The sequence below is a fragment of the Panthera uncia genome, chromosome B1, assembly GCF_023721935.1.
Source record: "Panthera uncia isolate 11264 chromosome B1, Puncia_PCG_1.0, whole genome shotgun sequence".
Classification (NCBI taxonomy): domain Eukaryota; kingdom Metazoa; phylum Chordata; class Mammalia; order Carnivora; family Felidae; genus Panthera; species Panthera uncia.
In genome coordinates this window covers 5,619,615-5,635,229 of record NC_064811.1, presented here as the reverse complement: position 1 = coordinate 5,635,229, position 15,615 = coordinate 5,619,615, and positions in this window count along the sequence as shown.

Sequence of the window (15,615 nt, the reverse complement as noted above, 5' to 3'; positions counted from 1 at the left end):
CAACCATGCCTCTTACAACTACAGAGTTGGTCTTTTTTTTTTTTTTTTTTTACATTTATTTATGAGAGAAAGAGAGGGAGAGAGCGAGGGAGGGGCAGAGGGAGAGGGAGAGAGAGAATCCCAAGCAGGCTCCGTGCTGACAGCGCAGAGCCCGATGCGGGGCTCGAACCCACACACAGCAAGATCATGACCTGAGCCAAAATCAACAGTCGGACCCTTAACGGACTGAGCCACCTAGGTGCCCCCGGAATTGGTGTTTTGAGAGAGGAGCCAGAAAATGTATGGAAATTATTAGTCTTACGGAGGGCACTATAATAATATCCTCTTATTTAAAAAAGATTTTTTAATGTTTATTTATTTTTTTGAGAGAGAGAGAGAGACAAAGTGTGAGCGAGGGAGGGGCAGAGAGAGAGGGAGACACAGAATCCGAAGTGGGCTCCGGGCTCCGAGCTGTCAGCGCAGAGCCCCATGTGGGGCTTGAACCCACGAACCGTGAGATCATGACCTGAGCAAAAGTCGAATTGTCAACCGACCGAGCCACTCAGGTGCCCCATTATACTATTTTCTTATACATGGGTATCAAAAGTGTATAAAACACACCTCTCAAAGGTACCATTTTCCCTCTGACACCTGGGCTTCTGACATGCTGTTCCTGTGCCTGGAAAGCCGTTCCCGGCAACCAGACTCAGACTCCTGGGCATCTGGATCCTCCTTTTCCTGACAAGGCATTTTCTGACTTTAAATAGGACGAGCCACCTGCTGTGTTCTCCCCTAGATTCGGGCACTTCCCTGTCCTAGTGTGAGTCACGGACCTTTTCTTGTTTACAACTCTGTACCAGCACACCTACGCTGCTCCCAGCTGGGTTCTGAGCACCCAACACAGGGATTCACCCCAGGAATGGTCCAGGGGCTCCCTCCCTGCTGAAGAAGAATGAGTAACAGAACAGGCTTTACCAACAGCCTTCGGAAGCACCACGCCCCTACGGGGCTTCCCCACACAGCTTTCTCGTTTTTGTTACCCACGTCGCCCTGGTTTCCCCTGATGCTTGCTAAAACTTGATCCTCACCCCGAAAAACAACATGGTGTCGTGTCAGGTGTTCTCCCGGGGGATCTTCACATTTTCCTGCTCGAACCATCCTTCAAACACACGCAAAGCTGTCCTCCTAGGCGCATACTGCTTCAGCCGGTTCTTGAGTTGGCCGCTGCCCTTGACCTGACGCCAGAGGGGACTCCTGGGTTCTCCTCCCAGGCCCCATCCTCCGACTCTGGTTCTAGACGCATTTTGCAGCCTCATCACGCGAGTCTTAACAGTAAGCTCGGAAGCACGGGGCATAGTGAACTTTTTTGTCTGCTGGAGTCAGCTTTCTTCCCACTGGCCAGCAGTGGCCCCCTTCCACTGATGCTAAACGCACACCTTTGTGGTTAGACATGAATTCGGTTATAGAGTCCCAGGAGCACCTCCACAGACCTCTCAAAACTGCCTCCCTTTACAGATGCCCCAGGGGAGAGACCTGAGCATGCGGCTGAGCACGGGGTGGGGGGTCGGGACCCCGACAGCCTCGTCTCCATCACTCGCCAGCTCGGGGATTTCAGAGCAAAGCTCCTCATGTCACAAGCAGATTGCGAGCCCCACACGCCTTTCCCTCTTGATCTGATTTACAGGAGCCGGCAGGGGCCGCTTCACGGTGGGTCACCACCCTTGTTCACCGGAGAAGTGGCGGGTGAGCCGGTTCCTGAGTCGCGCTGTTCACACCTTGAAGGTGGGAAAGCAGTCTTTTTACAGGGCGGTTACAATAATCACGTGAATGTTCTTAACGAGCTTCTTATGATGCTCAGCATGTGACGCTTAATCAATGAATGGGAAAATGGTGGCTAATGTTCTCAGTTCCTTGTAGGGACCAGAGCAGTGAGAGCATGCCAGGCAGACAGGAGGGAGAGGGGACAAGGCTCCCTGTGTGCATTGGGCTTGACTGTGGGGTGTCCCCATGGCTGCAGGCAGGTAGAGGAGGAAGTCTGCACGTTGTCAGGGTAGGGGAGTAGAATGGGGGCATTTCCAGATGGCTGAGCTGGGCCTTGGGGGGTGGGTAGGGGTCCCTGGTGGCTTGCAACCCTCTTGGGAATTTCCCGCGTGTGATCTGAAACATAGAGGGAGGGGACAGATGGAAGAAAGAGGCGGGCCACTCCAGGTTTTGTTTTGGGTGGCAGGATTCTGTTTTTTAATGTTTATTTATTTACTTGGAGAGAGAGAGAGAGGGAGAACATGAGCAGGGGAGGGGCAGAGAGAGAGAGAGAGAGAGAGAATCCCAAGCAGGTTCTGTGCTGTCAACCTAGAGCCTGACACAGGGCTCGAACCCACGAACCATGAGATCATGACCTGAGCCAAAATCAAGAGTCAGACACTTAAGTGACTGAGCCACCCAGGTGCCCCGGTAGGCGGCCGTTTTAATAAGCCGGGGAACTTCCATAAGATGCTTGTCTTGGGCAGCAGCAAGACGAATGGACCCCTGCACCCACCCATCAAATCTTAAGTTTATTTAACTAGGTTCAGTCACATATACCGTGCAGGTATTCTCAACACAGCATCACTATGTCAAAGCTTTATCCTTGGAGTAGCCTCTGGGAACACAGCAGGGAAAGCAAGAGGAACCCACATTTCAAGGACAGGGGAGGGGGTGACAAGCCTCTGAGTGTCCTGGGCCAGTTCATGGGCCAACAGTGATCATTCTTCTCAGCAACCTTCCCTACGGCCCCCCCAGTCAGGGCAGAGGGGCTGGCCATTCCCAGCAGATACTTGGACTCATACTCACTGAGCTAAGCATCTTTGAAAATATTTGTATTCAAAGTATACAAAATTACCATGTAGTTGCGTGAGAAACACAAATTCATGTCATTGTAATTTTTTATGATTTCTTTATTTATTTTATTTTTTTAACATTTATTTATTTTTGAGAGACAGAACAAGACAGAGCACAAGTGGGGGAGTGGAAGGGGGGGGAGACACAGAATCTGAGGTGGCCTCAAGGCTCTGAGCTGTCAGCACAGAGCCCGAGGCGGGGCTTGAGCCCACGAACCTCGAGATCATGACCTGAACCGAAGTCAGATGCTTAACCGACTGAGCCACCCGGGTGCCCCTGTAAAATTTTTAAAAAATTACTCTCCATGAATGTTTTCAAAGTTTTACTTTTCTCCTATAATTCTCAAAATTGTCTATTAAAACTAAAAGGCAGAAAGTCCATTAAATGAAAGAATAAAATTTTTATTTTATTTTTTTAAATTATTTTTTAAATGTTTATTTAAGAGAGAGAGAGAGAGCACATGAGCAGGGGAGGGGCAGACGGAGGGGAAGAGACAGAATCCCAAGCAGGCTCCACACCATTAACACAGAGCTCGACTCGGGACTCGAGCTCATGAACCGTGAAATCATGACCTGAACCGAATCAAGAGTTGGACGCTTAACCGACGGAGCCACCCAGGCGCCCCAAGAATAAAAATTTTAAGTAAAAATTTTGTCAATCAAAATTGATTCATTACTTTGAAAATGTAACGAAATCTCACTGAATACATTTATAAAATGAAACTTTTCGGTAGGTAGCGACTCAAGCGTTCAATGCCCATCTAGTTGCCAATATAAAGAATCTGGATCACCCTTCAAACAAATTATACCTACACTTACACATACCCGGATATAAGCGTAAGATGAATTTTAATAATGCAAAATGTTCCTGAACCATCCGGCCAGTTGTGGCTCGGTCCTGGCCGATGCATGAGTGCTTCTGGGTCTGCTTCTTGGAACCAAAAGGAAGCAAGGAGAAGTTACCCCGCACTGAAGGAAAACACTGCTTTGTTGGACAGGAACCTTGCATTCGTGCCCTCCAGAGCAGAGAGTCCGCACGTTAACTAATTTATCTTTTCTTGAGACAAAATCCTTAGGCTGCTCCAATCTTCCTTACACTTCAAAGCGGTCTCTGCCTCTTACAAATCTTGGAAGCATTTGGGTGCAGCCACACTTTGTGTTTAGGAGACGACGCTAGAGATGCCCAGAAGCGTTTCCAGGTTCATGCTGCGGCATGCTGTGCCAGATCCTGAGTGACCGAGGCCCCCGCAACTTCTTTAACACGCTGAGAGTGTGTCTGTGATTTGCAGGCCCTCTGAAGAGGGGGGGGGGGTGGCAGTGCAGGAACCCCTCTTGTCTTGGCCGAAGGGGATAACTTCTTTTTTACTAGATTCTGATTGAGAGTAGTTACTGTATCCCTAGATCAGTCTATTTCAGCTTAACTGGGTGATAAGCGTGATTTGTTTTTCGAAAACAAACAAACAAAACAGACTGCTTTATTTTCTACCCTCACCTTTAGAGTGTAAACTCTAAGAAGGAAGATTTTGTTTTGCTTTCTTCCCCCCCTTGAACAGCCTGTAGTAAGACCTTGAAGAATATACAGTGGATGACTGCACAAATACACAAAGTATCTCGATGGCCCACCATGTGCCAAGGTGTGACGGCTGCTTAGGACCCCACGCAGAGCCTGACATAGCCCAGAACGTGAGAAAGGGTCAAATACATTATCCCCACCGTGGAGGAGTTGCCATTTTGCTTGTCTTGCGCACAAAAGAGCCATGGAGGTCAGGGTCCTTCCGTTGGAGGGGAGACGCGGTCCAGCTGCCCAGTAGAGGACCCCGGCTCAGCACACCTCTCTGAGGATGTCACCTCTCCGGGCTGACCTTGGCTTTGTAAGTTTCACTTTCTCCAGTAAGGTCTGTTCCTTCACCCACACCATGTAGCTTTGTGGAACTTGTCCAAACCTGGGTACACAACCTTTAGGATCTACCTGGTATAATGGTCTGTCCATCATCAACACCCCCCCCCCATCTTATCTACCATCTCAAGAATTGAAGAAGCAAATGCTCTTCAAGAACTTAGGCTAGTGGTGCAGGGGGCAAGTGTGTAAGGCTGCACATTCTAGACAGCATGATAAATTCTGTAATATGGAGGTGAGCACGGTCTGGGGGGAAGCCATGAATTGGAGATAAGGACTTACTCTGTCCAGGTCAATCTGAGAGGGCCTCACCAAGGGGGTGATATCTGAGTGTTCGCACCTGGACACCTTCTTTTCCTTGGTTCACTCCCTCCCTCTGTGAGGGTTTTCTGGGGTCACCTCCCCAATAAAACACTACATTCACGTCCTCTTTTCAGGATTGTTTCCTGGGGAACTGGCCTAAGACTTACTGTTTCTTAAACACCAAATTGATGTCATGGCCAACAGAGTGCCATCATTGAGAGCTGTGCTGCAGAAATCCAGTTTGGAGAACACCTCTAAAGACCTTCCTGCCTGTAACACTTCTTACTGTGCAAGGCAGGGGACCAGGCTATGCTAAGGGGCTGGGTTTAAGTTCAGACTCCGTATGCGACCAGCTGCGTGACCTTGAGTGATGTATTTGTCTCCAGTGGCTGCCATAAAAGTACCCCAACCTGGTATAAAAACTTATTTTCCTGCAGTTCTGGATGATGTGAGTCCAAAATTAAAATGTCAGTAGAGTTGGCTCCTTTCGGAGGTTTCTGAGGGCGAATCTGTTGCGTGCTTCTCCCCCAGCTTCTGGTGGCCGTTGGCAATCTTTGATATTTGTTGGCTTGTAGATACATCACTCCAGTCTCTGCCTCTGTCTTCACACGGACTTCTCCCTGTGTGTCTCTGTCTCTTAATTTCCCTCTTACAAGAATGGTCATTGGATCAGACCTCAATCCAGTACAACCTTAACTTGACTTAATTACAACTGCCAAGACCCTATTCCCAAACAAGGTTACATTTATGGTTCCAGGTCCTAGGACTCGACCATATCTTTTAGAGGGCACGATTCAACCTTTAACAGGCAAATTGCCTAACCTCTCTGGATTCACTTTCCTGTTTGGTAAAACAGGGATGAAAATAGGCTGTTAAGAGGATTGAATGCTAAAATATGTGTCAAATGCTTAGCTCAGATCCTGGCACACATTAACCACTTGGTCAGTGGCGGTCGGGATCACTGGTGAGTGAAGGTGTCAGCCAGAATGTCCAGAGCCCTGGTTCTGCCAGATGGTCCCAGATCTTTCTAAGGCTTTGCAATAAATGAGCTGTCATATCAGGGGCTGTCACACAGACATGTAGCTCGTATAGGTCAGCACTGTCACTAATGATGATGGAAAAGTTCAGGGGTTCCCTTCTTTGAGTTGGGAAACGGGGTTCAGAAAGGAAGAGCTGGAGTTCGTTCCCAAATAGTCTTGGAGGCTTAGCTGAGGTCCTCATGGAGACAAAAAAGGCATAGAACTGGGATCACAGTGGTCAGGGTTTGAACTCTGTGCAGCCATTTACTGGGTTTGTGCACTTGGGCTAAAAGCACCCCCGGGCCCTGGGTCCTTCCCCTCCCACACCTGTGATACATCATCCATTTCATTATTCTCAGGCGGCCATCAGCCTATACATTGTTCTAATTACTTCTTTCAACAAACAGTGCCTTTTCAGATCAATGAAGAATAAGGAAAATAAAAGATTTTGTGGGTTTTTTTTTTTTTATCATTCGTTCCTTCTTCAATCTTCTTCATTTCTTTCTTTTTAAAAAATTTTTTTTATGTTTATTCACTTTTGAGAGACAGAGGGAGACAGAGCACAAGCAGCGGTGGGGCAGAGAGAGAGAGAGAGGGAGGCACAGAATCGGAAGCAGGCTCCAGGCTCTGAGCTGTCAGCACAGAGCCCAACCCGGGGCTTGAACTCATGAACCGCGAGATCATGACCTGAGCTGAAGCCGGACGCTCAACTGACTGAGCCACCCAGGCGCCCTTTCTTCATTTCTTTATGTAGAACTGGGTTTCTGACCTATAACATTTTCCTTCTCCGTGAAGATCTGCTTTTAACATATTTTGTAGGGCAGGTCTGCTGGTGACGAATTCCCTCAGTTTTTGTTCATTGGAGAAAGTCTACTTCCTTCGCTTTTGAGGGGTAATTTTGCTAGCTATGGAATTCTTGGTCGGTGTGGGTGGGAAATGCAGAAAAGCATGAACAAATTGGAGGCCATTGCCGCAACCATCTACCTACTTAACCCCTAATGGCCCGTGCCTTGATCATCACAGGATTTGGGGCTCTGCATTGTGGATGTGCCCTGCAACTCGACATATGTCATAGTGGTAGCTGCCCAGGACCTTTTGAATGGGGGCAGGAAACTTCCCCTTTATGAATCTTGCTTACGTCTCCAGCAGAGAATCAGAACTCCATTTCCCAGCTCCCCTTGCAGCTAGGATGGAGGCATGTGACCAGATCCCACCAATCAGGACCAAGCAAAGGAGAGTTGGTTTCAGGAGAAAGAAAATGGCGGCAGTAGTTGTACCTTCTGCTCAGCGTCTCCAACGCCAGAGCCTGGACGCAATGGGCTCGTGTTTGTAGCCTGTTCAATGGCGTGTGACAATCATGGCTCCTGGCTGCTTGGTGCCCTGTTCAATTCTCTCGGCATCCCGGCCGTTACGTAAGCTAATGACTATCCCTCAATACTTTCCTTTTATGCTTATGGGACCTTGGGTTCGCTCTGTTCTTTGTGACAAAGAATCCTGATAGTGTGCTTGTCTGCAAGTGTAACTTTGTCACCTGTGACAAATTCCCTCCCTGCCTATCTCAAAGGTTTGTGTAATTACAATAACACATGCTAAAGCCACCTGGAAGCAGCTAGGTGCAAGAAGCCAAGGGACCGTGTGTGTTTTATTCCTCACCGAATGCCCAGCACTTAGCATAGCGTTTGGAAGGTGTAGGTGCCCCATGAATACTGGCTGAAAAAGAAATGCCATAACCCCCACAACTCACGCTGGTAATAATCATCCTGAACACCCTGCTTCTTCTTCACACAGCAGGCCCCTTACGGCTCTGATTATGTGAATCGGGTCCAGGTGTCTCTGAAGTCAGAAAATAAACTCCCCAGGTGTGGGCCAGACTAGAAGATGGCGATGCGTCTTGATGAGCAATCAGGTGGACCTTGAATGAGGAGGATCAGGTTCTGCCAGCACCAATTCATTCAAGGACAGAAGGAACTGAAGCTTGCGGCTGGCATTTTGAGGCGAAAGCTTCTAAAATTCCCGTTGACGGTCACGGAAATACTGGTTTACGGTTATACATTCAATACCACGGCAAGGGTGGCATTTTAAATTGCGCACTACAGATCCCCAGCAGGAATGTGAATGTATCGTGTTGAAATTGGTGTTGAGATGGACATAGCAGAGTCACCCAGTGATGGGGGCTGTCCTGTGCTTGTAGGGTGTTGCCCAACATCGCCGGTCCCTCTCCACTAGAAGTCAGTAATACTGCATCCCCCCACTCAGGACAATCAAAAATGTCTCCAGATGGAGACAAATGTCCCCTGGTGGGAGATCACCTCTGTTGAGAACTGCCGGACTAGAGTAATATTTTTTTTTTTTTATTTCAGACAAATGTGTTTTATAATTAAAAGGGAGGGCTGTTCCCAAAGGTGTAAAAAGTGGCAAGCCATTTTGTTTCCATGTGTAATGTTCTTAGACGAGACGTGCCATTTGCTCAAGTATGCATATTTAGATCTGACGGATTGCGCTCATATATTTGTATCACCCTCTTATCTCACACATAATAGCCATGGCTACTTGCTTTTTACATGTTCTATCAGAGTATTTGCATGTTTTTTTAGAATCATGGGGTAACCGAAAGCGTTTGAGTGAACTTCCAGATTATCTTCCAAGTGTTATCAAAATACTTTCACTAATATATCGATCAGTATTTCAGCCTGTTCCATTTTCCTGACAAGCCCATCAAAATGTCATCAAAACTTGAAATCTAAACCTCCTTTGTTTTGAATCCATTTCTCATTGCTTATTCATAAATAGTCGTATCAAGAACAGCTGACCTCTTTTACTCATCTTGGATATACTCTTTTTTTTTTTTTAAACCAAATCAGGAGCATGTGTATGTCTTGAGCCTTGGGAGGTAGCAGGACTCTCCTGGGTGTTTTGGTTTGAAGTTCACAATGATGTTATAAGATAGGAAAAGTTATCCCCACTTGGCAAACAAGCTGAAAGGAAATGACTTGCTCAGGCTGAATGATGGAACCATGAATGAGCGACCCAGCAGCTAGAGGTGGGTCTTAATCCAGCCTGGAACCCTGACCCTGCCAGAACCCCAGGCTCGCCGCTAACAAGTGAGCAGTGCAGAGAGAAGGAGCAGAGCCAGACCCGGACACTTTGAGGATTCTGAGAATGAGGTGAACTTCCCTAAAGCGGATCAGGAACTTCTGGGCACGGTTCTTTTCTAGAGACCAGCTCTGGGGAGGCTCTGAAAACTCAGAGCTGAAAAACGTCTCCACGTTTCAGCCTGTTTCAGCTTCTACTCAGTCATAGTAACACTGGTTTTTTTTCGTGAGGGTTGGTATGGGGACTTGCCCCTTTCAGTACCTGCCGGTGCCTGACAGGTGTTTGTCGAGTGAAGGAATGAATAACTGAAAAGGCGCAGGACAGATAGTGAGGGTGAAGAGCATACGTGCCGTCTCTTTGGTCTCTCTCAGAACCTCCCCTCCCTATCCTTCATCTGAGACGATGCCAGTCGCTGCTGTGTTCCCGAGTGATCCTCAGTTCTGAGAAACAACATAACAGAATTCTAGCATTGGAAGACTACTTAGACATGACCTCATCCACGTTCTACCCGGTTCGTGAATCATCCTGTAGCGTTTCTGACATGCCCGTTAAACCCATTCCCCGGTTCATTTGCTCATTGAATCTTTCTGTTTGTGGGATGCCTGTTATGTGACTAGCTTGTTCTGGATGTGAGGATGATGATAATGACAACGATGACCTTGGCATTCATCCCGTCTGTATTGGTTAAGTAATGAGCTGAACCAAAAGAAACCCTTCAATTAATTTAACTATGATAGCGGACTGTCCAGGAGTAGGCAGGCCATCCAAGTCCAGCAGGGCATTTGGACCACATGAGGTTACCAGAAACCCAGGCTTCTCCCGTTTGCTCTCTTACTTCCTAGGGCGTGGTCCTCTCCTGAAGCCGAAGTTGGCTCAGGCTACCATGTCTCCATCACAGCCTACAAGAGGGCAAGGGGGGGTGCAGCGGTTATGCACATCACTTCTCACATCCTATTGGCTGGACCCTAGTCACATGGCCATTCCTATCTGCAAGGGAAGCTGGGAAATGTAGTCTCTTGCCTGGTAGCCATGTGCTTAGCTAACACTGGCTATGTGTGTCCTAGTTTTAAGAAGAAGGGACAGATGGATGCCAAAGATCAAGTCATATTCTTGGCCATACAGCCCGACTCCTTCATTCTTTCCGTTTACCCATAAGGAAACTGAGGCCCCGGGAGGGGAAGTAGCTTATCTGAGGTCCCTCAGTAAGGTAGTGGCCTGTTCCCTGCCTTGAATGCCACACACTTTGGCATTCTTTGGTCGGAAGTGGTGGATTCGTGGAGCCTTTGGAGTAACTACGGAAGATTTTAACTGTCTCCCCATAAAAATACTCAAACGTGTGCCCGCACACACATAGGTTCAACGTCAGCTTCAGAGCGTTCGTGTTGACTCCCCTGAGCCTCTACGAATCCCTATAAACCCACGTGGGAACACAAAGAAACGCACTCCACGGATGCTGCATCTGGCAGCCACGGGGCTTCCTGATTCGGCCTGGCTCACATTACAGCTAGAACTCTCTGCAAATGCATAATTCGAGGTCACCATGGAGCTACTATGCAAATTGTTTTAACGCGAGGAGGAGGAGCTCGGGCTTGCTGGTCTACCACGTTCCAAAGTATGAAAATGCCTGCAGGGAAGTTTTGCAATGCCAAGAACTGCAGACGTAACCACATTAGTAGCAATTTACGGACCCTTATTTTGTGTAAGCGCACACAGACACACACCGAGACTCTTAACGATAAAAAGGTTACTCTGGAAATTACTTTTTTTTTTTTTTTTAATCATTAGGGATAATTTGCTCTCTGAGTGAGATGGTTCCCAACAACGGAACGGGGTGTGCAAACCATCCCTTCTCTTGGTGTGCCACAAAACAGCCTTTATCATTCTTTTTTCCTTTATAATTTACAATGCTGCCAAGCAGAACATATTGAAACAGAGAGCAAGCAGACGGTATTTACTCTAAGTGAACCAGAATCAAGTTTTAAATAAAATAGGCTTAACAGAAATGATAACAAAATCTGATCTAGCAGACTCTAAAAAAAAATGGCTTGGCGCAAAAAACACATTGCCCCGGGGAATCACATTAGCCTCTCTAGCACGATCGTGTTACATAAAATTAAAGGTTACAGCCGCTGGATCCAACTATGAATGCTTAATCATGTTCTCAATGAGACGAATAGCAGCCTCAGGAATCTACTCATGAAAATTTAAGGCAGAAAACAAATCCCAGTTCTTATTTCTGTGCTTATATTCGGGATTCGAGAAGTAACATAGACTCGTGTGCTCAGCCCCTTGTCAGGTTCACGGGAGCATCCCGAGGACCGTAACCGTCATGATCTTTTCACAGCTGACCTTCTGGGAGAGCCAGATAGGCTTGGCACAGAGAAGCAGATGGCTTTTATTTCATTTATTTATTTTTGCACGGAGTCAGAAGACCATACGAAGCCTTATCAGTCTGTGAGCCAGGCCAGAGGCAATACCCAGAGCTGGCTTCCTCTGGAACACAGCCGAAACCGAGTTCAGCCATCCTCTCTTGAGGTGACTGGGCGGCACTCGACATTGTACTGGAGGGGGATGAGAAAAGTGCTCGCCCCAGAGTAATTCAGCCAGACCGTGTCGGTCGTACGTGACCCGTTCCTTCGGCGATGGAAGAGTCCCGACTAGGGTTTCTGGAATCTTCCACCCTCAACTGTCTGTGGGGAACTGCGGGCCCAAGGTCAAGAATGCCTGCGGCCGCCAGAGGCTCAAAGCCCCCCTCGAAGCCTCCAGAGGGATCCCATCCTGCTGACAACTTCATTTTGGATTTCTGGCCTCCAGAACGGTGAGAGAACGTATTTCTGCCGACTGAAGCCAGCGAGATTGTGGTAACGTGCCCCGGCAGCCGTGGGGGGTGAATGCAATAGCTGGGGCATTGTGGACAAGCCATCTGATCCTCCCAGCTCCCCCTTTTTTGGTCTCTCTGTAAAGCGGGATGACAGTAGTGCCTCCTGACGTTACACACTAAGTGCCGAGATCGGCTCTGAAACACGTCTTGCAAAGTCAGGTGCGAGTTAGCGTTTGCAAGACTGTTTTTGAAATGAAAATAGTGTTTTTGTTTTGTTTTTTTTTACTGCTTATTAAAACAGTGTGATTATAGAATACTTCTTCATAATAGCAATTATACAGTAATACAAAAGCCCTTAAAAGAGAAAATAAAGGGGCGCCTGGGTAGCTCCGTCGGTTAAGCATCCGAATCCTGATCTTGGCTCAGGTCATGATCTCGCAGTTCGTAGGTTCGAGCCCTGCGTTGCACTCTGCGCTGACAGCGTGGAGCCTGCTTGGGCTTCTCTCTCTCCCTCTCTCTCGGCCCCACCCCCCTCTCTAAATAAAGTTAAAAAAATAATAATCTGCTACGACTCCAGAAATAACCACTGTTCCACAGGTCCTTTCTCTTGGTTTTGATGTGACGTCTAACTTATAGATTTAAACCTTGGGGGCACCTCTTTGCGACCGGTGGGCCTTGGCATAGCTTCTCTGTCCTTCAGTTACAGGGATGACGGTAACGTCCACCTGCCAGGTTTGCGGCGAGGACTGAAAGGGGGCAATCCACAGAAGAACTTGACGTAACAGGGCCTGGCACCTTCCCCGCCAGTGGGGAGAGGAACCGGGAAGGGCTGGCCTGGAGGGCCGAGGCTCCTTAAAGTGGAGGCTCAGAGCACGGCAAGCCGAGAGCGCTCGATACAACACGCGCAGTTGTTGTGATCCTGGCCATTCTGCATGCTGAGGCCGTGTTCCAGAGACGTGCTCGCAATTTCTGCAGGATGCCCTTCTCTCTCGGCCGCGGGGACTCTGCAGACGCCGCCTCTCTTCTTCCCCTGTGGCCTTCCGGACTCAGCTCGTGCACCATGTCTTCTGGGATGCCCTCTTTGACCTGGAGTATGCTTCAGCTGCCTCCCTCATGGCCTCACAGCCTATGGTTCTATAGCCTCTGCACTGCCCCCCATCAAAGCGTGACCCACTCTGCCCTTGTCCTTGCCCCACACTAGACTTCTAAACTTCAGCTCCAGGAAAGCAGATCCTGTCTGACTCATATCCCAGGGCCCGGCCCATAAGAGGTGCTCAGTGCCCACTTGACAGAGGTGGAAAGGGGAAAGAATGATGTCCTGACTCCTCTCTGGGAGACCTTCTGCCTTCCCTGGTTCTCAGGGCTGGAACCAGTGCCTGCTGTGTTCCCACAGCCTCCTGGGCTTCCTTCCACCACAACACAAACCCCAGTTGCAGCCTTTGCGTGTGGGACCATTTGTATATGTATTAATCAGCTCTCTCTGTGATAATGCTGTGGCACAAACATCCCTCACACCCAAATCTCAGTGGCTCACAGAAGCATATATTTTTCTTACGAGCCTTGCGCTCTGCTTTGGGGATACGTGTGGGGTTCAGGCCTATTCCTTGGGTCTCTCATGCTGGGAACAGAGGATCCCAGGACCAGCTCTTCTCATGATGGATAGCAGCAGCACGAGAGAGCTGAAACATGGGCCATCTCTTAAGGCCTTCACTCTCTCAGAACTGGCACACTGACACTTCCTCCCATATACCATTGGCCAAAGCAAGTCCTATGGCAAACCCCACATGAGTAGTGTGGGAGAAGTAGGAAACACCTTATCCCAGTGAGCCACGGAAAGGACAGGAAGAGCAGGAAGAATTGTGAGTAGTCAGTATTTACACAATAGCTCATTATTGGAGATAGTAAACACCTCTTGTGCTTATTATGTTTCAGGCACCAACATCAATTCATTTATTCCCCATAATAACCCTAGAAGGGGGAGGTAATATTGTCAGTACCCATTTTACAGATGAACAAACCGAAGCCAGAGGAGGCTAAATAATTTACCCAAGTTAACTCCCCAGAGAGTAGCAGAGTGGGATAAACCCTGAGTGGAACAGGGCCCGGAAGCCAGGCCTGTGAACATTTCCTCCGCTAGCCTGTTGACCTAGATAGAGGCTGTATCGCTTTATGCTGCATTCAGTCTGGTGCCTGGTTTAGACGGGCCAATCCGTGCTTGTTGGCAGAATCAAAGGCAAGAAATGTTTACTGGTCATTTATTACATGCCAGGTACCATTACCTGCTTTTATAAATAGTTTCTGACATAATCCTCGCAGCAATCCTGGGGAGTTAATATCAGTCTCCCCAATTCACAGATAAGGACTCCAAGACGAAAATGAGGCTTGTCTGACCCCAAGGCCTGGCAGTTTGGGCCAATCTTAAATCTAGCCGGGTCGTGCTGGATGGGGCAGGCTCCATTTTTTCAGCTTTTGGCTCTTGTCTCTGGGGAGTTTTTCGCTGTATTAGAAGGGAGACAGCCCCTGGCCCCCAGAACGCCTGCCAGAGAGAGAGACAGAGCGCGAAAGATGGGGGTGGTCGGGGGAGAGAAGATTAGGGGGGGGGGGGGGGGGAGTCTCAAAAAGAACCCATTCTTTCTACCAAGGCCCAGACAGTGACTCAAGGCGGCCAGCAGATGGCAGGATGTGGCCAAAGATCCCCCGAAGCCAGGCGTGCTGGGCGGGCTGCGCCGGCTGGCTTGCAACGCGCGGGTACCCAGCTCGCCCCTCAGGGAGGCTCCCCGGGGGTCTGCGCTCTCCCTACGAGCCTCGGGGTGCACTCAGAGCACCCAGCACTTAGCACCCTGGTCCCAGGCTCGTCTCCTTCCCCGATCTGGGCTCCCCAGCTCCCGCCGCCAGGGACCCACGCACCCCGATGCGAACCCGCCCTTTCATCAGACTCTGAGGCCGCGCAGTCCTGGGGAATCCCGAGGTGCAAGCCCGGGCACGCGTAGGCAGAATGGTTTGGGGCAAACCACGCCCCTGTGGGGGCCTCAGTTTCCCCATGTAGAACGAAAGGGGCCCTAACGGGTCTAGGCTTTACTTCCGTTCATTAAATATTCAGAAACACATGAAGAGGAAAGGCGTCTGTTGGAGAGCCGGCAGACACCCCCACTGCCCGTGTGCCAGCTCGAACGGCAAAATAAAGCCCAACGGGGCGTCCCGGGGGCTCCCTTCGCGGCCAGGACGGACCGAGAGCTCCTCTCCCTCCAGACCTCAGTCCACCTGACTCCACAACTGGCGGCAACGATTTTTCTAACCGTTGGGGTGTTGAGAGGTGACGTGGAGCGGTGTTTACGAGGCGCACGGGCTGGGCTCGGCACACAGTAGGCGCTCACAAACCACTCAACGGCGCGTCGGGAGCGCCCCTCCCCCGGGATCGCGATTATTTCCCCCGCCGGACCCACCCCGCACTCCGCTCCGCATCCCCCGACCCCCTGCTGCGCACCTCCGCCCGGCCGGCCGCGCCCCTTCCTCTGGGCGCCCCCCGCCCCTCCAGGGGGCTGCGCTCGCCCCCCGCCCGCCCCGCCCCCTCCGCCCGCCGCGCCGCCTCCCGTTGCCCCCGCCCGCCGCAGCCGGCGAGGGGCGCGG